Raw genomic sequence first — 27,959 nt, forward strand, 5'->3', positions numbered from 1 at the left:
AGGGTTTTGGATTTTGGATTTTCAGATTTGGGACACTCGACTGGTAACTATAATGTAAATATTTCAAAATTTGTAAAAAAAATGATATATGAAATCCTAAATACTTCCATCTCAAGTATTTTGGATAAGGGATACTCAGCATGTATTATATTGCTTCTAATGAAATAAACTATTTTAATATTTGACCTTTGGTACCTCACTAGAGCTGCTATTTTGATTTATTATTTTTCCTCAAGGTCGTTAAATACAAAGAAAAATGTACTTAGTTATGTAGTTACTGAGTAATTTAGTTATGGTATTATTAAACACCATTCTCACTGTCCCAAGAATAAACTCATCCACCCATTGCCTTACTCCAAAAAATCAATTAAACAATGTTGTATTATTAAAAATACAAATGTGCCTGATAATAAATGCCTATTATAATTTTGAGTTGTAGGCTGGGCATGGTGACTCATGCCTGTAATACCAGCACTTTGAGAGGCCAAGGCAGGAGGATCACCTGAGGGCAGGAGTTCGAGACCAGCCTGGCCAACATAGTGAAACTCCATCTCTACTAAAAATACAAAAATTAGCTGTGTGTGGTGGCACATGCCTGTAGCCCCAATTACTCAGGAGGCTGAGGCAGGAGAATCGATTGAACCTGGGAGGGGGAAGTTGCAGTGAGCCAACATTGCACCACTGCATTCTAGCCTGGGCGACAGAGTGGGACTCTGTCTTAAAAAAAAGATTAAATAAATAAAATAAAAAATAATATTTTTGAGTTGTATATACAGTTATTTAACTGTTTTTATGTGGGAAATAAGTGTGTCTGAAATGTTTAAATAATAAAAGTATTTCTTCATAGGAATATTATTAAAAATTATGTATATATATTTTTGAATAGTATTGTAGATACCCGTATTTAAACTTGTTTTGAAAAACTCTGATGAATAATGGCAAAATAATGTATGACTAATTTTTTTATTATACTTTAAGTTCTGGGATACATGTACAGAATGTGCAAGTTTGTTACATAGGTATACACGAGCCATGGTGATTTGCTGCACCCATCAAACCATCATCTACATTAGGTATTTCTCCTCATGCTGTCCCTCCCCTTGCTCTCCACCCACTAACAGGCCTCGGTGTGTGATATTCCCCTCCTTGTGTCAATGTGTTCTCATTGTTCAACTCCCACTTATGAATGAGAACATGCATTGTTTGATTTTCTGTTCCTGTTTTAGTTTGCTGAGAATGATGGTTTCCAGCTTCATTCATGTCCCTGCAAAGGACATGAATTCATCCATTTTTATGACTGCATATTATTCTATGGTGTATATGTGCCACATTTTCTTTATCCAGTCTATCATTGATGGGCATGTGGCTTGGTGCCATGTCTTTACTATTGTGAATAGTGCTGCAATAAACATACGTGAGCATGTGTCTTTATAGTAGAATGATTTATAATCCTTAGAGTATATACCCAGTAATGCGATTGCTGGGTCGAATGGTATTTCTGGTTCTAGATCCTTGAGGAATTGCCACACTGTCTTCCACAATGGTTGAACTAATTTACACTCCCACCAACAGTGTAAAATCATTCCTATTTGTCCACATCCTCTCCGGGATCTGTTTCCTGACTGTTTAATGATCACCATTCTAACTGGCATGAGATGGTATCTCACTGTGGTTTTGATTTGCATTTCTCTAATGACCAGTGATGATGAGCTTTTTTTCATGTGTTTCTTGGCTGCGTAAATGTCTTCTTTTCAAAAGTGTCTGTTCATCTTCTTTGCCGACTTTTTGACGTGGTGGTTTGTTTTTTTTTCTTGTAAATTTGTTTAAGTTCCATGCAGATTCTCAATATCAGTCCTTTGTCAGATGGATAGATGGAAAAATTCTCCCATTCTGTAGGTTGCCTGTTCACTATGATGATAGTTTCTTTTTCTGTGAAGAAGCTCTTTAGTTTAATTAGATACTATTTGTCAATTTTGGCTTTTGTTGCCATTGCTTTTGGTCATGTCATGAAGTCTTTGCCCATGCCTATGTCTTGAATGGTATTGCCTAGGTTTTCTTCCAGGGTTTTTATGGTTTTAGGACTTATGTGTAAGTCTTTAATCCATCTTGAGTTAATTTTTGTATTAAGATGTAAGGAAGGGGTCCAGTTTCAGTTTTCTGCATATGGCTACCCAGTTTTCCCAACACCATTTATTAAATAGGTAATCCTTTCCCCATTGCTTGTTTTTGTCAGGTTTGCCAAAGATCAGATGGTTGTAGGTGTGTGACATTACTTCTGAGGCCTCTGTTCTGTTCCATAGATCTATATATCTGTTTTGGTACCAGTACCATACTGTTTTGGTTACTGTAGCCTTATAGTATAGTTTGAAGTCAGGTAGCGTGATGCCTCCAGCTTTGTTCTTTTTCCTTAGGATTGTCTTGGCTCTACGGGCTCTTTTTTTAAAGTAGTAGTCTAATTCTGTGAAGAAAGTCACTGGTAGCTTGATGTGGATAGCGTTGAATCTATAAATTATATTGAGCAGGATGGCCATTTTCATGATATTGATTATTTCCATCCATGAGCATAGAATGTTTTTGCATTCATTTGTGTCCTCTCCTATTTCCTTGAGCAGTGATTTGTAGTTCTCCTTGAAGAAGTCCTTCACATCCCTTGTGAGTTGTATTCCTATGTATTTTATTCTCTTTGTATCAATTGTGAATGGAAGTTCACTCATGATTTGGCTCTCTGTTTGTCCCTTATTGGTGTGTAGGAATGCTTGTGATTTTTGCACATTGATTTTGTATCCTGATACTTTGCTGAAGTTGCTTATCAGCTTAAGGAGATTTGGGGCAGAGATGATGGGGGTTTCTAAATATACAATCATGTAATCTGCAAACAGAGACAATTTGACTTCCTCTCTTACTATTGGAATACCATTTATTTCTTTCTCTTGCCTGATTGCCCTGGCCAGAACTCCCAATACCATGTTGAATAGAAGTGGTGAGAGAGGGCATCCTTTTCTTGTGCTGGTTTTCAAAGGCAAATGCTCCCAGCTTTTGCCCATTCAGTGTGATATTGGCTGTGGGTTTGTCATAAATAGCTCTTATTATTTTGAGCTCATCAATATGTAGTTTATTGAGAGTTTTTACCATGGGGTGCTGAATTTTATTGAAGGCCTTTTCTGCCTCTATTGAGATAATCATGTGGTTTTTGTCATTGGTTCTGTTTATGTGATGAATTACATTTATTGATTTGCAGATGTTGAACCAGCCTTGCATCCCAGGGATGAAGCCAACTCAATCATGGTGGAAAAGCTTTTTGATGCGCTGCTGGATTCAGTTTCCCAGTATTTCATTGAGGATTTTTGCATTGATGTTCATCAGGGATATAGGCCTGAAATTTTCTTTTTGTTGTTGTTGTTGTTGTGTCTCTGCCAGGCTTTCGTATCAGGATGATGCTGGCCTCATAAAATGAGTTATGTGTGAATTTGATCCTGTCATTATGATGCTATCTGGATATTTTGCCCGATAGTTGATGCAGTTTCTTCATAGTGTCGACGGTCTTTACAATTTGATGTGTTTTTGCAGTGGCTGGACCTGGTTTTTCCTTTTCATATTTAATGCTTCCTTCAGCAGCTCTTGTAAGGCAGGCCTGGTGGTGACAAAATCTCTCAGCATTTGCTTGCCTGTAAAGCATTTTATTTATCCTTCACTTATGAAACTTAGTTTGACTGGATATGAAATTCCAGTTTGAAAATTCTTTTCTTTAAGGATGTAGAACATTGGCCCCCACTTTCTTCTGGTTTGTAGGGTTTCTGCAGAGAGATCCGCTGTGAGTTTGATGGGCTTCCTTTGTGGGTAACCTGACCTTTCTCTGGCTGCCCTTAACATTTTGTCCTTCATTTCAGCCTTGGTGAATCTGACGATTATATATCTTGGGGTTGCTCTTCTCAAAGAGTATCTTTGTGGTGTTCTCTGTATTTCCTGAATTTGAATGTTGGCCTGTTATGCTAGGTTGGGGAAGTTCTCCTGGATAATATCCTGAAGAGTGTTTTCCAACTTGGTTCCATTCTCCCATTCACTTTCAGGTACACCAATCAAAGGTAGGTTTGGTGTTTTCCCATAGTCCCATATTTCTTGGAGGTTTTGTTCATTCGTTTTCATTCTTTCTTCTCTAACTTGTCTTCACACTTAATTTCATTAAGTTGATCTTCAATCTCTGATATACTTTCTCCCACTTGATCAGTTCGGCTATTGATACTTGCGTATGCTTCATGAAGTTCTCGTGCTGTGTTTTTCAGCTCCATCAGGTCAGTTATATTCTTCTCTAAACTAGTTATTCAAGTTAGCAATTTGTCTAACCTTTTTCAAGGTTCTTAACTTCCTTGCATTGTGTTAGAACATGCTCCTTTAGCTCAGAGGAGCTTGTTATTTAATTACCCACCTTCTGAAGCCTACTTCTGTGAACTCGTCAAACTCATTCTCCATCCAGTTTTGTTCCCTTGCTGGCTAGGAGTTGTGATCCTTTGGAAGAGAAGAGGCACTCTGGTTTTTGGAATTTTCAGCCTTTTTGCTCTGGTTTGTCCTCATCTTCGTGGATTTATCTACCTTTGGTCTTTGACGTTGGTGACCTTCGGACAGGGATTTTGTGTGGAGGTCCTTTTGGTTGATGTTGATGCTATTCTTTTCTGTTTGTTAGTTTAGCTTCAAACAGTCAGGCCCCTCCACTGCAGGTCTGCTGGAGTTTGCTGCAGGTCCCCTCCATACTCTGTTTGCCTGAGTATCACCAGTGGAGGCTGCAGAACAGCAAAGATTGCTGCCTGTTCCTTCCTCTGGAAGGTTCATCCCAGAGGGGCACCCACCAGATGTCAGCTGGAGCTCTCTTGTATGAGGTGTCTGTTAACCTCTGCTGGGAAGTGTCTCCCAGTCAGGAGGCATGGGGGCCAGGGACCACTTGAGGAGGTAGTCTGTCCCTTAGCAGAACTCGAGCACCGTGCTGGGAGTTCTGCTGCTCTCTTCAGAGCTGGCAGGCAGGAATGTTTAAGTCTGCTGAAGCTGCACCACAACTGCCCCTTCCTCCAAGTGCTCTGTCCCAGGGAGATCGAAGTTTTATCTATAAGCCCCTGACTGGGGCTGCTGCCTTTCTTTCAGAGATGCCCTGCCAAGAGAGGAGGGATCTAGAGAGGCAGTCTGGCTCCAGCGGCTTTACGGAGTTGTGGTGGGCTCTGCCCAGTTCGAACTTACTGGCAACTTTGTTTCCACTGTGACAGGAAAACTCTAGTAATGGTGGACCCCGTTTCCCCCACCAAGCTCAAGCATCCCAGGTTGACTTCAGACTGCTGTGCTCGCAGCAAGAATTTGAAGGCAGTGGATCTTACTTTGCTGGACTCCATAGAGGTGGTATCTGCTGAGCTGGACTACTTGGTTCCCTGGCTTTAGCGCCCTGCCCAGGGGAGTGTCTCACTTGTGTTTCAGGCATCACTGGGGTATGAAAAATACACTCCTGCAGCTAGCTCAGCGTCTGCCCAAAGGCTGTCCAGTTTTGTGCTTGAAACCTAGGGCCCTGGTGGTGTAGGCACCCATGGGAATCTCCTGGTCTCTGGGTTGTGAAGACCTTGGGAAAAGCATAGTATCTGGGCCAGAGTGCACCATTCCTCAAGGCAAAGTCACTCACAGCTTCCCTTGGCTAGGGGAGGGAGTTCTGTGGCCCCTTACGCTTCCCAGGTGAGGCGATGCCACACCCTGCTTCTGCCTGCCCTCTGTGGGCTACACCCACTGTCTAACCAGTCCCAATGAGATGAGCCAGGTTTCTCAGTTGGAAATGCAGAAATCACCCACCTTCTGCGCTGATCTCACTGGGAGCTGCAGACTAGAGTTGTTCCTATTCGACCATCTTGCCAGCCATCCCACAAGAAGAGGATTTATGATTAATATTAAATGAAACTTTAAAAAGCCCTTCGGTAAAAGAAAGATTTCCCAAAGTAACATTGTGTTTATTGCCTCTACAAATAAATATTTTAAATTTAATTTTGGCCTGATTGACTTTAAAAACGATGCAATAAAAAAGAAGTGAATTTAAGTAAAAATCTTAGCTTTTTTCTATAAATTTAATTCATTTGACTAATTTTTATTGGATGCTGCCAAATGTAATCCAATATGAGCAGAGAAGTTACATGTACCTATAGCAAAAATGAATAATTGCTAATGAAAACATGTTTTATTTAATAACTTGAACAATTTTTTGAGCAAGGAATCTTAGTACAGAATACACAAATTATACTCCTGTAATTATTTTCTAAAATGTTAAAAGCAGAAAAGTATAATTATGGCATTCTACCAAGTGAAAAATTTCTTTAACCTCATGTCTGCCCATATGTAATATAATGAGATTTGATATTCAAAATCATGACTCTGAAGAACTTCAAAACCTTAAAAGACCATATGAATCAACTTGTTAAACTTCATTTTCATCATGTTGGTAAATTTCATTTTATTCTCTTCAGTTGAAAATTCGCCATCTACTTTGAAATAAATATAAACGCTTTAGGCAAAATCTCTATTAATATGAGTGTATTAGACCATTCTCACATGGCTATAAATAAATACCTTAGACTGGGTAATTTATTTAAAAAAAAGAGAGAGAGAGAGATTTAATTGGCTCATGGTTCTGCAGGCTGTACAGGAAACATGGCTGGGGAGGCCTCAGGAAACTTACAATCATGACAGAAGATGAAGGTGAAGCAGGCATGTCTTATTTACATGACCAGAGCAGGAGGAAGAGAGAGAAGTCGGAGGTGCTACATACTTTTTTTTTTTTTTTTTGAGATGGAGTCTCGCTCTGTCACCCAGGCTGGAGTACCGTAGTGTGATCTCAGCTCACTGAAACTTCTGCCTCCCGGGTTCAAGTGATTCTTCTGCCTCAACCTCCTATGTAGCTTGGATTACAGGTGTCCACCACCAAACCCAGCTAATTTTTGTATTTTTAGTAGAGGTGGGGTTTCACCATGTTGGCCAGGTTGGTCTTGAACTCCTGACCTCAAGTGATCTGCCTGCCTTGGCCTCCCAAAGTGCTGGGATAACAGGTGTGAGCCACCACACCCAGCCATGCTACACACTTTTAAACAGCCAGATCTCACAATAATTCACTCACTCACTATCACGAGAACAGCACCAAAGGGATGGTGATAACCATGGGGGAACTCTGCCCCCCATGATCCAATCACCTCCCATCGGGCTCCAACTTCCAACATTGGGGATTACATTTCAACATGACATTTGGGTGGGGACAGTGGTCCAAACCATATCAATGAGTAAAATAGAGAATTTGTTCATATTACACTGATTCTATCAAACTCTTACCACTTGCTTGTGGGTTGATAATAATTTATTCTTGCTTTCACTCAAATGGTCCATCATAAGTGATCAAATTACCTGTGAAGAGTAAACTGGTACCTTACATCTAGGTATTATGTAAATGACAGATAGGGGAAGGAGAGTGAGGCATTTAGTAAATTGGACAGAAATTGGAACTTTGAAGAAATAGACCAGATAACTAAATACTGTAGTTAGCGTGCATTTAACTGCAAACATTAGTTATAATTTGAGTTGATATGTTGTCCTAGGTCATTGGTTTTCTGGTTAATGCTGAAAATCTGTGGTCTGGAGTTTATTTTGGTTTACAGATAGGTTTTTGCCAGTCTCTTAACTCTGAAGAAAGTAAACTTCTCCAGAAAGTTGAAAAATTGATTTACTCAGAACTTAAAGGGGCTAAAAATAGGTTTTAAGAGAATACTAATTTTTTTCTGTGCATTTTTTAAATTTTATTTATTTTATTTTTTTATTTTATTATTATTATACTTTAAGTTTTAGGGTACATGTGCACAATGTGCACGTTAGTTACATATGTATACATGTGCCATGCTGGTGTGCTGCACCCATTAACTCATCATTTAGCATTAGGTATACCCCCTAATGCTATCCCTCCCCTCTCCCCCCACCCCACAACAGACCCCAGAGTGTGATGTTCCCCTTCCTATGTCCATGTGTTCTCATTGTTCAATTCCCACCTATGAGTGAGAACATGCAGTATTTGGTTTTTTGTCCTTGCGATAGTTTACTGAGAATGATGATTTCCAATTTCATCCATGTCCCTACAAAGGACATGAACTCATCATCTTTTATGGCTGCATAGTATTCCACGGTGTATATGTGCCACATTTTCTTAATCCAGTCTATCATTGTTCGACATTTGGGTTGGTTCCAAGTTTTTGCTATTGTGACTAGTGCCGCAATAAACATACGTGTGCATGTGTCTTTATAGCAGCATGATTTATAGTCCTTTGGGTATATACCCAGTAATGGGATGGCTGGGTCAAATGGTATTTCTAGTTCTAGATCCCTGAGGAATCGCCACACAGACTTCCACAATGGTTGAACTAGTTTACAGTCCCACTAACAGTGTAAAAGTGTTCCTATTTCTGCACATCCTCTCCAGCATCTGTTGTTTCTTGACTTTTTAATGATCACCATTCTAACTGGTGTGAGATGATATCTCATTGTGGTTTTGATTTGCATTTCTCTCATGGCCAGTGATGATGAGCATTTTTTCATGTGTTTTTTGGGTGCATAAATGTCTTCTTTTGAGAAGTGTCTGTTCATGTCCTTTGCCCACTTTTTGATGGGGTTGTTTGTTTTTTTCTTGTAAATTTGTTTGATCGTTGTAAATTCTGGATATTAGCCCTTTGTCAGACGGGTAGGTTGCGAAAATTTTCTCCCATTTTGTAAGTTGCCTGTTCACAATTATAAGACACAGACTGGCAACCTGGATAAAGAGTCAAGACCCATGAGTGTGCTGTATTCAGGAAACCCATCTCACGTGCAGAGACACACATAGGCTCAAAATAAAAGGATGGAGGAAGATCTACCAAGCAAATGGAAAACAAAAAAAGGCAGGGGTTGCAATCCTAGTCTCTGATAAAACAGACTTTAAACCAACAAAGATCAAAAGAGACAAAGAAGGCCATTACATAATGGTAAAGGGATCAATTCAACAAGAAGAGCTAACTATCCTAAATATATATGCACCCAATACAGGAACACCCAGATTCATAAAGCAAGTCCTGAGTGACCTACAAAGAGACTTAGACTCCCACACAATAATAATGGGAGACTTTAACACCCCACTGTCAACATTAGACAGATCAACGAGACAGAACGTTAACAAGGATACCCAGGAATTGAACTCAGCTCGGCACCAAGCGGACCTAATAGACATCTACAGAACTCTCCACCCCAAATCAACAGAATATACATTTTTTTCAGCGCCACACCACACCTATTCCAAAATCAACCACATAGTTGGAAGTAAAGCTCTCCTCAGCAAATGGAAAAGATCAGACATTATAACAAACTGTCTCTTAGACCACAGTGCAATCAAACTAGAACTCAGGATTAAGAAACTCACTCAAAACTGCTCAACTACATGGAAACCGAACAAACTGCTCCTGAATGACTACTGGGTACATAATGAAATGAAGGCAGAAATAAAGATGTTCTTTGAAACCAACGAGAACAAAGACACAACATACCAGAATCTCTGGGACACATTCAAAGCAGTGTGTAGAGGGAAATTTATAGCACTAAATGCCCACAAGAGAAAGCAGGAAAGATCCAAAATCGACACCCTAACAACACAATTAAAAGAACCAGCAAAGCAAGAGCAAACACATTCAAAAGCTAGCAGAAGGCAAGAAATAACTAAAATCAGAGCAAAACTGAAAGAAGTAGAGACACAAAAAACCCTTCAAAAAATTAATGAATCCAGGAGCTGGTTTTTTGGAAAGATCAACAAAATTGATAGACCGCTAGCAAGACTAATAAAGAAAAAAAGAGAGAGGAATCAAATAGACGCAATAAAAAATGATAAAGGGGATATCACCACTGATCCCACAGAAATGCAAACTACCATCAGAGAATACTACAAACACTCTGTGCAAATAAACTAGAAAATCTAGAAGAAATGGATAAATTCCTCGACACATACACCCTACCAAGACTAAACCAGGAAGAAGTTGAATCTCTGAATAGACCAATAACAGGCTCTGAAATTGTGGCAATAATCAATAGCTTACCAACCAAAAAGAGTCCAGGACCAGATGGATTCACAGCCGAATTCTACCAGAGGTACAAGGAGGAACTGGTATCATTCCTTCTGAAACTATTCCAATCAACAGAAAAAGAGGGAATCCTCCCTAACTCATTTTATGAGGCCAGCATCATCCTGATACCAAAGCCGGGCAGAGACACAACCAAAAAAGAGAATTTTAGACCAATATCCTTGATGAACATCGATGCAAAAATCCTCAATAAAATACTGGCAAACCAAATCCAGCAGCACATCAAAAAGCTTATCCACCATGACCAAGTGGGCTTCATCCCTGGGATGCAAGGCTGGTTCAATATACGCAAATCAATAAATGTAATCCAGCATATAAACAGAACCAAAGACAAAAACCACATGATTATCTCAATAGATGCAGAAAAGGCCTTTGACAAAATTCAACAACACTTCATGCTAAAAACTCTCAAGAAATTAGGTATTGATGGGATGTATCTCAAAATAATAAGAGCTATCTATGACAAACCCACAGCCAATATCATACTGAATGGGCAAAAACTGGAAGCATTCCCTTTGAAAACTGGCACAAGACAGGGATGCCCTCTCTCACCACTCCTATTCAACATAGTGTTGGAAGTTCTGGCCAGGGCAATTAGGCAGGAGAAGGAAATAAAGTGTATTCAATTAGGAAAAGAGGAAGTCAAATTGTCCCTGTTTGCAGATGACATGATTGTATATCTAGAAAACCCCATTGTCTCAGCCCAAAATCTCCTTAAGCTGATAAGCAACTTCAGCAAAGTCTCAGGATACAAAATCAATGTACAAAAATCACAAGCATTCTTATACACCCATAACAGACAGAGAGCCAGATCATGAGTGAACTCCCATTCACAATTGCTTCAAAGAGAATCAAATACCTAGGAATCCAAGTTACAAGGGATGTGAAGGACCTCTTCAAGGAGAACTACAAACTACTGCTCAATGAAATAAAAGAGGATACAAACAAATGGAAGAACATTCCATGCTCATGGGTAGGAAGAATCAATATCACGAAAATGGCCATACTGCCCAAGGTAATTTATAGATTCAATGCCATCCCCATCAAGCTACCAATGACTTTCTTCACAGAATTGGAAAAAACTACTTTAAAGTTCATATGGAACCAAAAAAGAGCCCGCATCGCCAAGTCAATCCTAAGCCAAAAGAACAAAGCTGGAGGCATCACGCTACCTGACTTCAAACTATACTACAAGGCTACAGTAACCAAAACAGCATGGTACTGGTACCAAAACAGAGATATAGATCAATGGAACAGAACAGAGCCCTCAGAAATAACGCCACATGTCTACAACTATCTGATCTTTGACAAACCTGAGAAAAACAAGAAATGGGGAAAGGATTCCCTATTTAATAAATGGTGCTGGGAAAACTGGCTAGCCATATGTAGAAAGCTGAAACTGGATCCCTTCCTTACACCTTATGCAAAAATTAATTCAAGATGGATTAAAGACTTAAACATTAGACCTAAAACCATGAAAACCCTAGAAGAAAACCTAGGCATTACCATTCAGGACATAGGCATGGGCAAGGACTTCATGTCTAAAACACCAGAAGCAATGGCAACAAAAGCCAAAATTGACAAATGAGATCTAATTAAACTAAAGAGCTTCTGCACAGCAAAAGAGAATACTAATTCTTATGAAAATAAATAAAAGAAAAATGGCAGAAAAATGTTGATTTTGTTTAGCAAGCCAGGATATTTTTGTATGGCTAATGTAGAAAAGACCATGACCCTACATCTGTAAGACAAAATCAAAAACTGTAGTACGTATAAATAAAAGAAATAACTCAGTTTCAGCAGTACAACTTAATGGATACCCATTCTATACAATTCTAAAACTCCTAAGTTTGGGGAAACTGAGTCATGGGGGAGGTAATAGGAAATGCCATATGTGGAAAAGACAGAATTAATGAAACAGGAACTCTGTGAAAGCTCAGCCTCCTAGCCTGGTAGCAGAGGGGTGGCGGTCTCAACTTTGGAAGCTCATGGAATCTATGTTGGTTTACAAGGGGAAGAAGTCAGAAATGAACCCAACGTTACAACTGCCGTGAGTTAAAGAGACACTTCATGTCTTGAGGAAGGGTGACCATGTAAGTAATAAGAAGGACATCAACAGCTCATCTCTATATCAATCCAGGCACTATCACCAACTTCTATTTCCCCAAAATGTGTTTAATTATAAAATACTGCCTTTAATATCATTTTATAAAGAACAGCTATACTTCATAATTTTGTTTCCAAATATTGTATGCACTTTCTAGTGGGTTTGTAAGAAAATTTTACTTGGTGGCAGTGTTCTATTAAAATCAAGATAGTTCTTGCTGTTAACAAAGGTCTCCTTTGGGAACAGACCTCTTGGTAAATGGTGATATGGTTTGGTGATATGTCCCCACACAAATCTCCTCTCGAATTGTAATCCCCAGGTGTTCAGGGTGAGGCCCAGTGGAGGTGATTGGATGATGGGGGTGGTTTTACCCATGTTGTTCTCATGATAGTGAATGAGTTCTAATGAGATTTAATGGTTTTATAAGGGTCTCTTCCCACTTCACTCTCTTTCTTTCCTGCCACCTTGTGAAGACGTCGCTTGCTTCCCTTTGCCTTCTGCCATGATTGTAAATTTCCTGAGGCCTTCCCTGCCATGTAGCACTGTGAGTAAATTTGTTCATAAATTACCAATCTCAGGTATTCTTTATAGCAGTGTGAAAGTGGACTAATACAGATGGATTTTGGGAAAAGTTGTTTTTATGTAATTTGCTGACATATGTTGGCTTTAGAGTGTGTGACTGAGTTGAGATTAAGATTGTATTATTTCCCTATGTCTATGCCTATTTATCTTATTTCCTCCAATACTCTGCCTTTTGTATTTTTTAGAAAAAGAAAGTCATATAATTTTCTAAGCTGAGGCTTACATTTGAACACTAGTTTTCTTCTAATGAAGCAGAGATTGATGTCTATTATATCGATATTCACTTCTCAAGATCATTTGGCTCTTTCTTCCTCCTGTCACTTTTTACTTCCATGGAGGCAGGTGTCCTTGAGCCTCCTTAAGGTAGGCTAGCAGGAAAGGAAATGCAGCAAACAGGGGACTATTTTGCAAGTTATTTTTTAATTTCTGATAAAAAGGGTGATTAGTGGAGGATGGAAATTACCTTCCAATCTTTGAAGACTAGGTATTTTGTGGGAGCTGCTAACCACAATCCTTCCTGTCTCCAAGTAGATTCTGGGACATTAATTTTTTTGAAAATGAAACAGATCATTTGTGTTTCATTATAATGTTTCATTTATTTATCTGTTCCAGCTAATACCATGCAATGTCTAATAAGAAAAAAAACATTTCATCTGTGAGCTTCTATTCTTTTGTTTTGCTCTCAGTGTAGTTTCTTTTCTGTATATTTGACAGAATTCAGTAAGAACTCAGTCATCTACCCTGGAGAGGACTCAGTCTTGATATGTCCGCACAGATTCATTCTGAACATATATATGTTTGTATATATATGAATGTAGATGATAGAATGATGAAATGATTATAGAGTAGAAAACTTCAGGACAAATTCAGGGAACAGGTAAATGAAGTTATGCTGCAAAAGTTGCAAAAAATACCAGTAGTGAACTGTTGTTAAGATATAGTGTAGCTATTTGTTGGTTGTGACATTTTTATCTTGTGTTGTATTGAATTTCCATTTTACTGAAGCTCCATTTTCTCATATGCTTCTTTGACTTGTTTTATCTATTCTACTTTGCTTCTGAGTAAATTTTGCAATTTTATAAGTTAAAAAATCCTTGCATTTTACATTATTATTGTAGATTTTTAAAAATTATATAATAATGAATGCTTGCATTTCGTTTTCTTCCACTGTATTGCTACCAACTATAAGTGATATGCAATGTTATTTATATTTATATTAAAATGTATGTTACTCCAGAGAAAGCATACTCTTGTATTCTTGCATTGAGATAGCAAAACACTAAATAAATATTTTCATGTTAAAGAACAAAAATAGATTATTGATAAGGATGTAGTATAGATAGATAAACTCGAATACATATACATAAATACACAAGTATTTAAGGATAGACTGGTTCTGTATCTAGGGTAATATTTGCTTTGATAACTTTATTGGAAATGCTTTTTTAAATGCCTTGTTTAGAACCAGCTTGTATTTCTTCTATCAGTGACTACATAGGGATATTATGGAGTGTTATATCAAATTTATATTCTACTCCACAGCTCCTGAATAGTTAAAAACTCTGACAAGCTAAAGTGGGCTGACCTGGGAAATAACTTGAAACCAAGTTTAACAATAGATTTTATATTATCAGCCTTTGGTAGGTCTACAATTTGTAACATACTCAAATAATAAAAATGGTAAAGGTAACAATAGTGCATGTAATATTTGTGTGGGTGTATGGTACAATATTAAAAAAATGTGTAAAGCATTTAATGCAATTTTTGGCCCATGATAGGCACTTAAGAAATGGTGGTAATAGTGATTTATTATGATTATTATTCACAGATGGTGATAGATCTTAATTAACATACAACTAATAGTTAAAATAATTTCTAACAAGAAAATATCAATAACTAATGTATAAGTAGGATAAATATAATAGATATGAAAACATGGGATTGATTTGTTTAATATAGACTGCAACATACATTTCATTCTCACCGTACTTGTGATATAGGTAAAACTCAAGAGAAAGTTATGACAATCCATACAGCAAATCATCAGTAATAAGGTGAAAATACAAGAAAATATAAAGGGTTAACTTTTTGACTTTAAAAATCTATTGCAGTAGCTTAAATAATGTAAATACTTTAGCTAGTAAAATAAACATAATATAATTTTTCCTTCACTCATTTCAGGGTATTTTCATTGGAAAGAATATCACATGTATAATCTAAATAATGGCCATGTCTACATAGAGCCAACTATCTTTAGAATAGGAGAAAGCCATCTTCCAGCTCTTTGTTGTACGTGAATAATGCAAGGTGTCTGGATACTTGAAAGAGATAAATACAATATTTGTATGATGGAAAACATTGTTCTCTTTACCGAGATGTATTTGGACATTTTAGAGTTTACCCATATTATCTATGATATAATGTAGCATGTCAAAAATATACATTGTTGTTGGTGTGATCCAGAGTTTGTTTGCCTGGTATGGCAGTCACTAAAGTATTTGAGATATATACATGCCCAAACCTTCAACTATGTCAGCAGAATGGACTTCTAATTTTAATCTGGCAGCCTGACTTACTGTCAACCCATGGCTAAAAGAGTCACAAGGATTTGTAGAGAAGGATAGCCTTGATGGGATGCCATAGAAATTCATGCCGCACCTGTTCTCAAAAATAGAGCTTCCTGTCTTTGCAGCTTTCAATATAGCACCTTCCACTGATACTAAATTTGTTGATTATTAAAAAAAGGGAGAACTATACAAACAGACAGGGAAATAAGGTGCCTGTAACACCCCTGTTGAAAGCTGCATTACTTATTCCGCTTGAATGAATTTATATTGGATAAATCTAGTACGAAGTGAAAACCCTATTTCCAGCTGAGACTTAAAGATGTTTTACTAAAACATGCTTAAGCAAATGCATTTTGATGCCTCACAAGGAGGATACACACAGAGCTATCTTTGAGGAAGTTCAATAAAGTGTGTATCGGCAGCTGAAGAAAGATGTTCTCTATCTGATTTGCACTCATAGATTTGCATCAACTTAATTTAAAATTCCTTGTATGCACAGGAGAAATGGTTAAATATGACTTTTGGATGATACCTAACAAGGGAAAGTAACTTTTCCATTTCTGTTCAGTAGTTAGTCATGCTGCTGAAACCCCAAATGCTCACGCAGAAGAGTTCCTTTGCAATGAAAGTCTAAGTGGGATTGTACCTTCAACTGGCATCACTCCACCTTACAGGATCCTGAAAGCTTTCAAATCCACCTCAAGCCCAGGCAGTGTCAAAGAAGGAGAGGAATTGAAGAAGCAAAAATAAATATTAAAGTACATAAGAATTAAATATTACCTTTTTAAATAGCAATTATGCAGTTGAAAACAAGATCATCACACCTGTACAAGAAAAGGCATGCAAGCCCAAAACATCTGCTTGGATCCACCTGCCAGGCACCTGTTTTGCTGTTTCAATGCCATTTGATTGCTGGAGATGTAGAGGCTCTTGTGAGGTAATGAGTGATTTTACATTATGCATGATTGAAAACAGGTGTTCTAATGCTGCACAATTCTATGCATGAATAATTCAGTTTGTTTAGAGCAAGATCTTTAAAAGAAGTACTGCATGGGCTTTATTATTTCTATAAACACGAAGGTTTTTTTTTTTAATGTATGACGATTGTTCCTTTGCAGCCAGCTTGTTTATGGCAATTTTTGTGTAATTTTATGGATGAGAAATCATATCCTGAAAGGTAAAATTGATCACACTTAAAATATGTAAGAAGTAAAATTGAAAGGTCTGTTAGCAAGAGGAAAACAGTATTAAAATTCAATGTTCTAAGTAAAAATGCCTGATTATTTCCTTCCTGCTTTGCCTGCTTTCTGATGGTAACAAAACATTTGTCTGAGGGCTATAATTAGGGAGGGGTGAACTATTTGGGAAAATAGAGAAATTGTTTTGTATCTCAGCCCTAACACTAAGCAGAGCCCAGACTTCCTTAAAGATAGAACTGATCTTAGTCAGCAGCCTTTCTCTCCTTAGTTATCATGAGTTCACATCCTCTTGTAATCCACTATCAGGACATCACTGATGGAGACAATCCCTTTTGCTCTGATTCCCACTTAACGTTTTGTCTACCCTGGCTTCATAGGGTCAGAAGTGTTATTATGAGAATGTTGTGTTTCAAATAGCATGTAATGCCCATAAATTCTCAATGTTAATAACTAGAACCTCACTTAAAATACAAAAGGAGTTATCTTAGAGACCAAAGACATTAGTGTCTTGAACCACATGATTAAATATTTAAAATATCTAAGGTGTGAGAGATAGAAAACTTGTGTACTTCAATTAATACTGTTTAAGTAATAGAAGACAAAGGAGAGCTATAGTCATGTTGCTGTTACTAGTTTATATTTGTTGAGTGTTTCATACCATGTAAACCATAGTATGAGAGAGTTATTGACACATAATAATCCCTTCCTAAAATATACCAACTCAGCAAGTAGTCAGCTCCGAGCTTTGAGGTTTGGCTACCTTCCCTCACTTTAAGAGTTGTGGGTTCCTTCACAGGGGATCTATTATTGAAAAGCTTTCCAGTTAGAAGTAAATTGTAAGACAGGTCCTTCATGTGGGGAGCAACACTGGGAAAGTCACAAAGAAAAATAGAAGATTTGGTAAGAAGGAGAGCGCTTTTATTGCTATTGACACAGTGAATTGACCTTATTCCCTCCCAAGGGGATAAGGTTGGAGAGAAGGCCTTTACAAGTCCTCGCCAAATCCAAGCATTGGCCTCATTAACTCAGAGAATCAATGCCAGGAAGGGATTCAGGAATCTGGACTAAGGGACATAAGTAACCAGAAGATAGACATGTTGGTCTGGCAATCCTGACCTAGCATAAAATGTTCACTTTTTCTCAAAGTTAAGATTTAAAAGCTTTCTTTCTGAATTTGCTAAACATTAATATAAAATATTTTTAAAATATACATCTCAATGCTGATGGATACCTGAAGTATTAAGTTGAATCATACAAAATTGAAAATCATCCTACAAATTTTTGTTAGTCAATGCTGGTTAAATATTAGACATTTCATATGGTTCAGTCTCCCTCTGCTAAGAGTTCCTTAATTTGAGGAATCATATTTTCTTGAATACTATAAACCATACCCTTTCATTGCATGAAATACGTAACTAGTAAGAAAAGCAATGCTCTCTGACAGAATTAAATGCAGTGACAGGGTGAAGCACATGTTCAGCAACCACTTATAAAGAGAAGGCTTAGCAACCATGCTAGAGTTTGGAAAATACTTCACCTCATATTAGGAGGTGGAGTTAATTACTACCCCCATGAACCTAACCCGTTCTTAATGAATGGTGTCACCAATAGATTGAAGCGAGCTTTGCAACTTCTGAGTGGGTCTCTCATAAGGATCCTGTTAGGACCCTTTCGCCAAGAACCCAGCCATCATGATGTAGGAGTCTACATGGTGAGATTGTGTATAGGGTAGGCACCCTGGCCAACAGCCTCATCTGTGCTCTCAGCTAATTGCCAACATCAGCTTTCAGTCCTATGAGGGAGCCAATTCAGATGTCCCTCCCAGTCTTTGAATGACTCCAGTCCCACCCACCTTCTGAGTGCCAATGCTTGGTTGGTTAAATATGGCCGCAAATACTTTGATACTCTTCCCATTAAGAGATGGGGTCTATTTTCCCTCTTGGTGAATTTTGGATGGGCTTTGACTTTTTGGACCATAGAATATGGCAGAAGGGGTGCTGTGCTAGCTGTACGTATACTTTCAAAGGACTGTCAGTTTCTGTTCCTTTTGTTTATAAATAGTCGTTCTTAAAGGTAAACTTCCATGTAAGAAGTGAGAACATCTTAAATTCACTGTGCTGTAAGAAGCCCATCCACTCTAAGATGCTCTAAAGCAGGGGTGTCCAATCTTTTGCTTTTCTGGACCACAATGGAAGAATTGTCTTGGGCCACAAGTAAAATACACTAACAGTAACGATAGCTTATGGGCTAAAATAAAAATCACACAAAAACCCATGTTTTCAAAAAGTGTATGAATTTGTGTTGGGCCACATTCAAAGCCATCCTGGGACCCATGTAGCCCATGGGCCGTGGGTTGGACAAGCTTGCTCTAGATAATGAGACACAAAGTGGAGAGTGGGTAAGGGAAATGTGAAAGGGAGGGACATGAAATTTGGGAGAGGCCAGGGGCAGAATGATACGGTTAGGCTTTGTGTTCCCACCCAAACCTCATCTTGAACTGTAATCCCCATAATCCCCATAATCTCCGCATGTCAAAGGAGAGAGCAGGTAGAGGTAATTTATTCATGGGGATGGTTCCCCTGTGCTGTTCTCATGATAGTGAGTGCTCACAAGATCTGATGGTTTTATATGGGGCTCTTCCCCCTTTGCTTAGCACTCCTCCTTCCTGCTGCCTTGTGAAGAAGGTACCTTGCCTTCTCTTCACTTTCAGTCATGATTGTAAGTTTCCTGAGGCCTCCCTTAGCTATGCTGAACTGTGAGTCAATTAAAGCTCTTTCCTTTATAAATTACCCCATCTCAGGTAATTCTTTTTAGCAATTATTTATGTAAATGGACTAATATAGTAAAGAAGCCAGCTTGGAAGTGGATTCTCCAGCCCCTGCAGCTCCAGTTCATGCCATGTGGATCAGAGATGATCCATTCAATCAAGCCCTTTTGAGTTCCCGACTCATCAATCTATGAGTAAAGTAAAATGGTTGTCTGAGATCAATAAGTTTTATGGACATTTGTCATGAAGCAATAGATAGAAGAAACAGAATGAAACTTTAAGATATAATCAAGCTTCAGTTACTAAATATGTTTACGGATTTGAAAAATTAGTTAACATTTCAGCCTTAATTTTATCATCTCAAAAATGGAGTAGTGATCTCATCCATATCTAACAGTTGTTGGGAAAATGAAAACATGTTGATTTGGTTTGGTTCTATGTCCCCACCCAAATCTCACCTTGAATTGTACTCTCATAATTCCCATGTGTTGTGGGAGGGACCCGGTGGGAGATAATTGAATCATGGGAGCAGTTTATCCCATAGTGTTCTAGTGGTAGTGAATAAGTCCCATGAGATCTTATAGTTTGTTGAAGGGAAACCCATTTCACTTGGCTTTCATTCTCTGTCTTTGCTTCCTGTCATCCATGTAAGACTTGACTTGCTCCTCCTTGCCTTCTGCCATGATTGTGAGGCTTCCCCAGGCACATGGAATTATAAGTTCAGTTAAAACTCTTTATTTTGTAAACTTCCCAGTCTTGGGTATATCTCTCTCTTTTTTTTTTTTTTTAACAACGGAGTCTCACTCTGTCACCCAGGCTAGAGTGCAGTGGCATGATCTCGGCTCACTGCAAGCTCCGCCTCCTGGGTTCATGCCATTCTCCTGCCTCAGCCTCCAGAGTAGCTGGGACTACAGGGGCCTGCCACCATGCCCGGCTAACTTTTTGTATTTTTAGTAGAGAGGGGTTTTGCCATATTAGCCAGGATGGTCTCGATCTCCTGCCCTCGTGATCCACCCACCTTGGCCTCCCAAAGTGCTGGGATTACAGATGTGAGCCACCACACCCAGCCTACTTAATCCCTTTTGCCTTTATTTTTCTTTATCTAGTACCAACTCACTGAGATCTTATGAGGATGAACCGAATTAATATCTGCAAAGTGCTTAGAATACAACCTGGCACACAGCAAATACCATGTAAGTGTTTGCAAAATAAATATTCTAGTTATAACTTTTAATATAAATATTAGTTTGTTTTGAAGATGACAAAATTTGAGTCTAAACAAGTTAAATGTCTTACAGACGCTTCAGAGCTAGGTCACAATAGGACAACATTTAGAAGAGAAAAGAAAAATACAAAAATTATTCAAATAATCATATGGATATAATAAAAATGAAGTTTTATATGAGGAGTTAAGGATTACATAGAAGTTTTTAAGGTCATTTAAATTGCCATCCTACTTTGGAATAGATTAGTGTATAAAAAGGTAAGATTCGGAAAATTTAGAGTTGTACAAAGTTATGGTTATTTGAAATAATGATTCACACTAGGTTGGATCCTCGATATTGGCACAAATGGTACTGTTTCTGGAATTTCAAACCAAATCAAACTACCGGACAATTATTTCCAAGTTTAGAAAACTTAAATGAAGTAAACAAAATGGAAACCTGCAAATAAATATGTTATTGAATTGAATTATATCAGCAGAGGTTTTACAGTACTGTGTGAGGCACTGCAAATAGTTAAGAAGAAGTTAAGCAAACTGCTGGCTTCTGAAATCTCAGGGCTCAGTTAAGGAACGAAGATCTGAATAATTTAATCACCCAAGGATAGGAGAGGCTGACCAGTCCAAGTGAGAAGTGGAATAATTGTCTGGAGAAAACAAATGGAAAGAAAAGAGCATCCAGTAGTCATACACAGACAGAAGGGGTGACAAATAAACAAGGGCATTTGTTTGCAGATTAATTTGAAAAACAAACGTGAGTACAGAGGTATAAAATTACTATTGTCCACCTACGGGAAATACCTGCTCATCTGGTAAGACTTGGTCCTGCCCTCCAGGTCAGTCTTACTAACTGCTTCCAACCTAATAGCTTCACCTACTCTCCTCCCATTAGTTGCTTTCCTTAAAATCTATCTCAGAGTATACTTTTTTGATTTGCTCATACATTGCAGATAGGAAAAACTAACAAAACAATAACATTTAGATGTGAACTAGGCATGAATGCCAAGTCATAAATTTAGGTACAAAGGAATTTAATTTTATATTCATATAACTGAATTTATTTTATCTTTTGAGCTTCCTTTTGCCATGTATTGAAAATTAAATTGCTGCTGAATGGTCTCTCGTCCCTAAACTCAGTCTTTGAGAAAGGAGGGCCTAGTGTTAAAACTATATGGGCAAGAAATAGGTGGAGGTCGGGCAGGGCAAAAGGAATCTGGTTGACAGCATTCATCCACACTGACACCTGCTGAGACTTAGATCGCACCACCCGATCTCTGCTTCTGAATATATGCACATCGCCACTATTTTTTCTTTATTGCAAACTCATGGTCTCTCCAGGTCAGCTCTCTCATAGGAAATATTGTTCTTTCCTCAGGCAGCAAGCAAGACAAGTTTACCTGCTTCCATCCTAACATTCTTGGAAATGTGCTGCAACTAGTCTTTTTATCTAGATGATCCATGATACGATTTGTATGCTGCTACCCTTTCCAGTGCTGGATAATGAGAAACTCCAGATCTTGCTCTGGACTTTATCTGGATTTGGGGGTACATTTCCTTTTTCTCTTAGACACCCCACCCTATCCAAGGTTTCTGTCATCCTTGCTTTTCTCCCTGCCCTTCCCATCAACCTGTGGAATGATTTTGTATTATCTGTGGAGACCTTCTCTTATTTGTGAGGAATTAATCTAAGCCTTTTCTTTTATGTCACAAGTAATTTAGTGCTTAGAAACACAATAATCTGAGAGTTCTTGCAATTCCAAAGCCCTTTTAAGCTCAAGATATTTTCTGCTTCTGATTTATCAACCTTTCTTGAGACAACAGATGGATCATGGCCCAGAAGATAAAAGAAAGGTCATTGAATAACAGGAGATAACAGGGAAAATTTATATCAGTTAATATTAATGCTTATCCAGCTTTTTATAAATCAGCAAATCATATTTCTGTACCTGGTTATAGCCAACTTCAAAAATTTCTCCTATGTGTTTCCTCATATGTTTAAGTCTCTGAAGACAAATCTTTCAGGCCTTTGTGCATTCACTCACATGGCTTCTTCTGCCTCAATCTGCCACTTTCTTCCTCTTACCTAGGTAATTCCACATTGTAGTAGATGATCTTGGGAAAGAGGGTGGTTTCTGGGTTTAGACCTTGTTGGTTCAGCTCTACCACTTACTCCATGGGAGGTATCGGGCAAATTATTTAAACTTACTCTGCCCCCACTTTCATCATCTGCAAAATGGGAATAATCAAGTCCATTCCTCAAGGGTTTATCATGAGGATTAAATAAAATAATATGGATAAAGTACTTAAATGGTGTCTGGTGAGTAGAAAGCACTCAATAAGCATTATCTATTTTCACTCACCTTTAAAGGCTCACTCAATTCTGCTGTTTCCAGATAATAGCCTTTCTTTTCTTTTTTTTTTTTTTGTTGTTGTTGTTTTGTTTTTTTGAGATGGAGTCTTGCTCTGTCGCCCAGGCTGGAGTGCAGTGGTACAATCTTGGCTCACCGCAACCTCTGCCTCTCAAGTTCAAGCGATTCTCCTACCTGGGCCTCCCGAGTAGCTGGGATTACAGGCATGTACCACCATGCCAAGCTAATTTTTTTGTATTTTTATTAGAGATGGGGTTTCACCATGTTGGTCAGGCTGGTCTCAAACTCCTAACCTCAGGTAATCTGCCTGCCTTGGCCTTCCAAAGTGCTGGTATTACAGGCAGGAGCCACTGCCCGGCCCAGATAGCCTTTCTAAATAACCTTGGCTTTGGGCTCAGGATCTGTTTTCTCAGGTCCCACAGCTTCTCATGCTTACCCCAATCTTCTACCCCCATTCTGCTGCCCCAGGTGGTCACCAGAGTCAGAGGCCAAAAGTATCTGTGAGGGTAGAGAAAGAAGGGGGCAAAGACACTGACTGGAATGGCTTAGAGTGCATTTTCTCCAGGGAGAGCAGGCTTTTACACTTGGGGAGTAATGTCTTGCTAATATATTTCCCACCGCTTTTAATGTTTCCTTTTCCAACCCTCTGTAATATTATAAACCCCTCTTCTTCACCCAAGAGGTGTGGTGGGGGAGAAAATATGGAAGGAAGAAGAAAATATTTGTACCGAAATATTGGTAAAACTAGTATTCCTAGCCCTACTTTTTCAAATAAATAAAAGAAGGTTAATGGAGACAGAGTGACATATGCAAGGTCACAGGTCACATGGGGTATAGTTAAATCATGACTCAGATCAACTCCTAAGACTTCTATCATCTTGGTGGTTAGTAAAGGTAATTATATTTCTTATGAGAGCAAGCCATTTCTGAGGAATACATTATAAGTGATATCTGGACACCAAATACAGCAAAGATATCGGCTCTAGAAAGTCAACTCTGGTTTCTCATTGCTCTGCAGGACCTGCCTGGCTTGTTTGGGTTGTAATCCCAGTTTCTTAAAGCCTTACTATTAAACTTATTGACTTGACTCTTGTTCCAATGTCTCAAGTTTCTTGCCACAGATCACAAATACAGTTTTTTTTGTTTGTTTTTTTTTTAAGCAAATCCTTCATTTTCTTTGTCTGGACAGAGTTCCAGGGCCTGGATATCATCTAGTCTTTGGGTAACATCTTCCAGATTTGTTTTAAGCTGATTACATGTTGCTGAACAATCAGATTTTCTGCCCTAAGCAGCACAAAACCAAGTGATGACAGTCCTGGCTCCCGTCCACCGGCAATGTGATGAGGCAGCATCGGTCTTTGATAGCCATGATTTGATCTTGGGTGTTCTCAAATGGCTACACACCCTGAAAAAATGGGAAGGGAGCCTCACGGTGTGACTAACAGAGATGAGGAAGCTTCTCTCTTTCAAGGCCTGTTCTGCCCTCTTTTACATACTCAGTCTCCCTTTTCGCATTCTTCATGCACAAGCCCTTACATTTTTATACACATTCATATTTCTAATTGAGGCACATAAAGTGTTTTAAAGAGACTGTTTTAAGAAGTGGAACGGCAGCAAAGGGCATATTCTGTTTGGAAGTGTAGGCAGAACTTGGCTTATCTGTTTAAGAATCAATCCTAATGTGAAAAATCTTGAGCTGGACTTTTGTTTTTCTGTTTAAATGTCTCATTCAAGTTTTTCTGTCAGTTATGTTGCTAGCCTCTCATCTCCTGAGCTGCAGTTACCAATACCCTGGATTCCAGATGCCAATGCATGATGGTGATTCCTGTAATTTGGTTTTGTCTTTTGACCTGCCACAACAGAGGATATCTGTAGAGGCAGAAATACGTACCTAGGACACACGATCTGATTTATTTAGTGTCTCTGTACCTGAATGCTGCAAGCAGAATTCCAGGAATGTCACAATGGCTTTGACCTTTATAGAACAGAGCACTACAAACTTGAAGAAAACACAGGGGATGAGAAAATGACAAGCAAAGAGTTCACTTAGCTTTTCTAAATGCTTACCAGGAGTAGAGTTCTGGGCTAGAAAATGCAAAGTATACCAAATAGAAAAGAAAGTCCCTGGCTTTCACAATTTTGATCAACTTGAGGAACGTGGCATAATGAATATTAACTGGCAATACTGAGTGGGACATTCAAAGTATCCACTTAGATCTAGAGGAAACCAGTTCTTTGGAAGAGTAGAAAAGAAGATGAGCATCACTGTGGCTTGAAGTGATCAGGGGATGGTTAAAATTTTTGGAAGCTAAACTGGTCTATGAAGAGAGAGTAGAAACCATATTTCAGAATCAGGAAGATGGGCATTCCAGGTGGGAGAGAGATTTAAGCAAGATTTCCAACTAGGGAAGATTAAGGCATGAGTGTGGGGAAATTGAGATTAGGTTTGGCTAAAGGGTTCACATGGTTGTAAAGCAGGATGGCTGGGCTGGCTACCCAGAAGAAATTCAAGAAACGTTTGTGAATCACATGAGAAAAAATTAAAATGATAGGTTGACACCAAATTATGATACATGGCTTTTTTCTTTTTTTTTTTAAATCTAGTTGGTAAAAGGATATAGGTAATAATGTGATTAAGGTCAAAGGTAGACTCTTAATTGAGGCCTCCTAATAATGTGGGCTAAACCTGGATCTTCAGCAAGCATCTACAGAAAATGTGTTAAAATCACAATGGGAACTGAGTAAGACCAGGCAAATGGGTGAGATTAGAGGCATCTGCTTTGTTGGAAAAGAACCCAAGGTGTATAACATCTAGAACATCTGCCTTTAAATGAACTCTGAAACTCAGCCCTCTGGGAGTAGCACCTTTTTCCAGTTTAGCTAATGAGTATGCTCGTGTTTTGACTGAAAAGTCAGTGGGGGCACCCTGCATTCTTCTGGCCTGCTTATTTGATGTGTTCTCCATCAGATTATAAACTCTCCAGGGTAGGAACCGGCCTCTTTAACATTCATTGCTTACTTGGTATTGATTGCCTGAACTCATTGATGAAAACATTTGAAGTGTTTTTTTAATTCAAAATTTCATCAACTTAATAAAAAGATGAACTGAAATGAATTGAATGTATACAATGAATATAGATAGATTACATATAACATAAATGTAGCTATAAACAACTGTAATGGGATGATTGACAGTTGTCACCAATTCCTCTTCAGTGTAATTAAGAGAATGGTACCTAGTTTGGGCAGATCTGAATTCCTCCACTTAGCGCGTTTTTCAGGGATTGCTGATTCTCAGTTTCTGGTTCAGGAAGTGGTTACTCCCCAATGTTCACAAATTTTCCAGAGATTTGTAATTGCACAAAGTTTATTTTTACAACCATCCTGAAATTCCAGGGCATTTTGTTCTCTCCAATGCTCTGCAATGAGATTTTTATTAATCCCTTATTGCCCGGGAAATGACAACTTTGTTCCTCCAGAACTACAGCCTCCACCTGGAATCTGTGTAATTATATCATTCCTGTTTTTGCTGTAGTACTGGGAAGGATTAGTTATATCTTGATCCTTTTCGTGACAAAACAATTTCCTGATTGGAGTTTTAAAAATGAAATTTAACCTACTTTGGCAATTGTCTAAGTGTGCTATAAAAAGCATGTAAAAAATTGAATGAGCGAAACCAAAAAAAACCCTGCAAATATATTTTTATATTTAAGATGTGTCCATTATTTTGAAAAAATGATACATTTTATTATAATAAATTCAGAAAACAAGAATAAGAAAAGAAAAGCATACCTAAAATCAACATCCAGAAGTGGCCATTATTAGATAAAAGGGAACATTTTTTCCACAGAAATATAAGTAGGTTAAATTAGAAACAAAATTTAAAAGAAGGAAGAATATTACAAACATCAAAGTTTATATGTATATATCCACAAAAGTGCAAATGTAATTTTACTCATGTTTAAAAAAATAAAAAAAACTTGAAATAATGTTAAAGAAATTACTGACTTCCAGATACATTTTAAATAACTTCTAGACATAGTTACTAAAACAATTTCTCTTCAAGAAAAAAGATTATTACAAAAGTTAAAAGGCTAAGGTCAATATGTTTTAGCTATACTATTAAATGAAGAAAATGAAGAGATATTTTTCCATCTATGTTTTCTGAGTCAATATTTTAAAATAATAAAGAATTATATGATGTCAAGATTTTTAACAAGTTCATAATAAAATTCTCATAGTTATTTAAAACTAAGTTTATATTTAAACTTATTAAGTACTAACTCCTTATTCTTTTACCATGGTCTCTGTACTCCATAGTTATTTATTTGGAGTTACCTCTTGGTTTGCTAGAACCAAGAAGAGTTCACAGATTCTGTATTTCCTGAGCATTTTCATTGTTTAAAAATGTCTGTTCTTTCATTTTATATTGAAACAGTATTGGGTCTGCATTTAATATTCTCAGATCTTTTACACATTGTTCCATTGTCTTCTGGCATTGAATTAATGAGAAGTCAAACTCCATGAGGGAAGTGCTTTGTCTGATTTTTTCTGTTGTTATTGTTGCAGCCCACACGAAGACTTGGACATAAGGGGTGCCCTTAAAACATTTGTGAATGATTAAATGAATATTGTATAAACAATCCTAATACTAGCCTGGATTTACTCCTGTTGAGGTGATGAAAAACATTCTTTCATAATTCTCAAGATTCAGTAGTTTAACCAGGATATGAACTGGCACTGACTTTTTTTTTTCTTTTTCTTTTTTTGAGACGGAGTCTCGCTCTGCCGCCCAGGCTGGAGTGCAGTGGCGCCATCTTGGCTCACTGCGCGCTCCGCCTCCCGGAGCCTCACGCCATTCTCCTGCCTCCGCCTCCCGAGTAGCTGAGACTGCAGGCGCCTGCCACCGCGCCCGGCTAATTTTTTGTATTTTTAGTAGAGATGGGGTCACACTGTGTTAGCCAGGATGGTCTCGATCTCCTGACCTCGTGA

Source organism: Pongo pygmaeus, chromosome 11, assembly GCF_028885625.2.
Source record: "Pongo pygmaeus isolate AG05252 chromosome 11, NHGRI_mPonPyg2-v2.0_pri, whole genome shotgun sequence".
NCBI classification, from domain to species: Eukaryota; Metazoa; Chordata; class Mammalia; order Primates; family Hominidae; genus Pongo; species Pongo pygmaeus.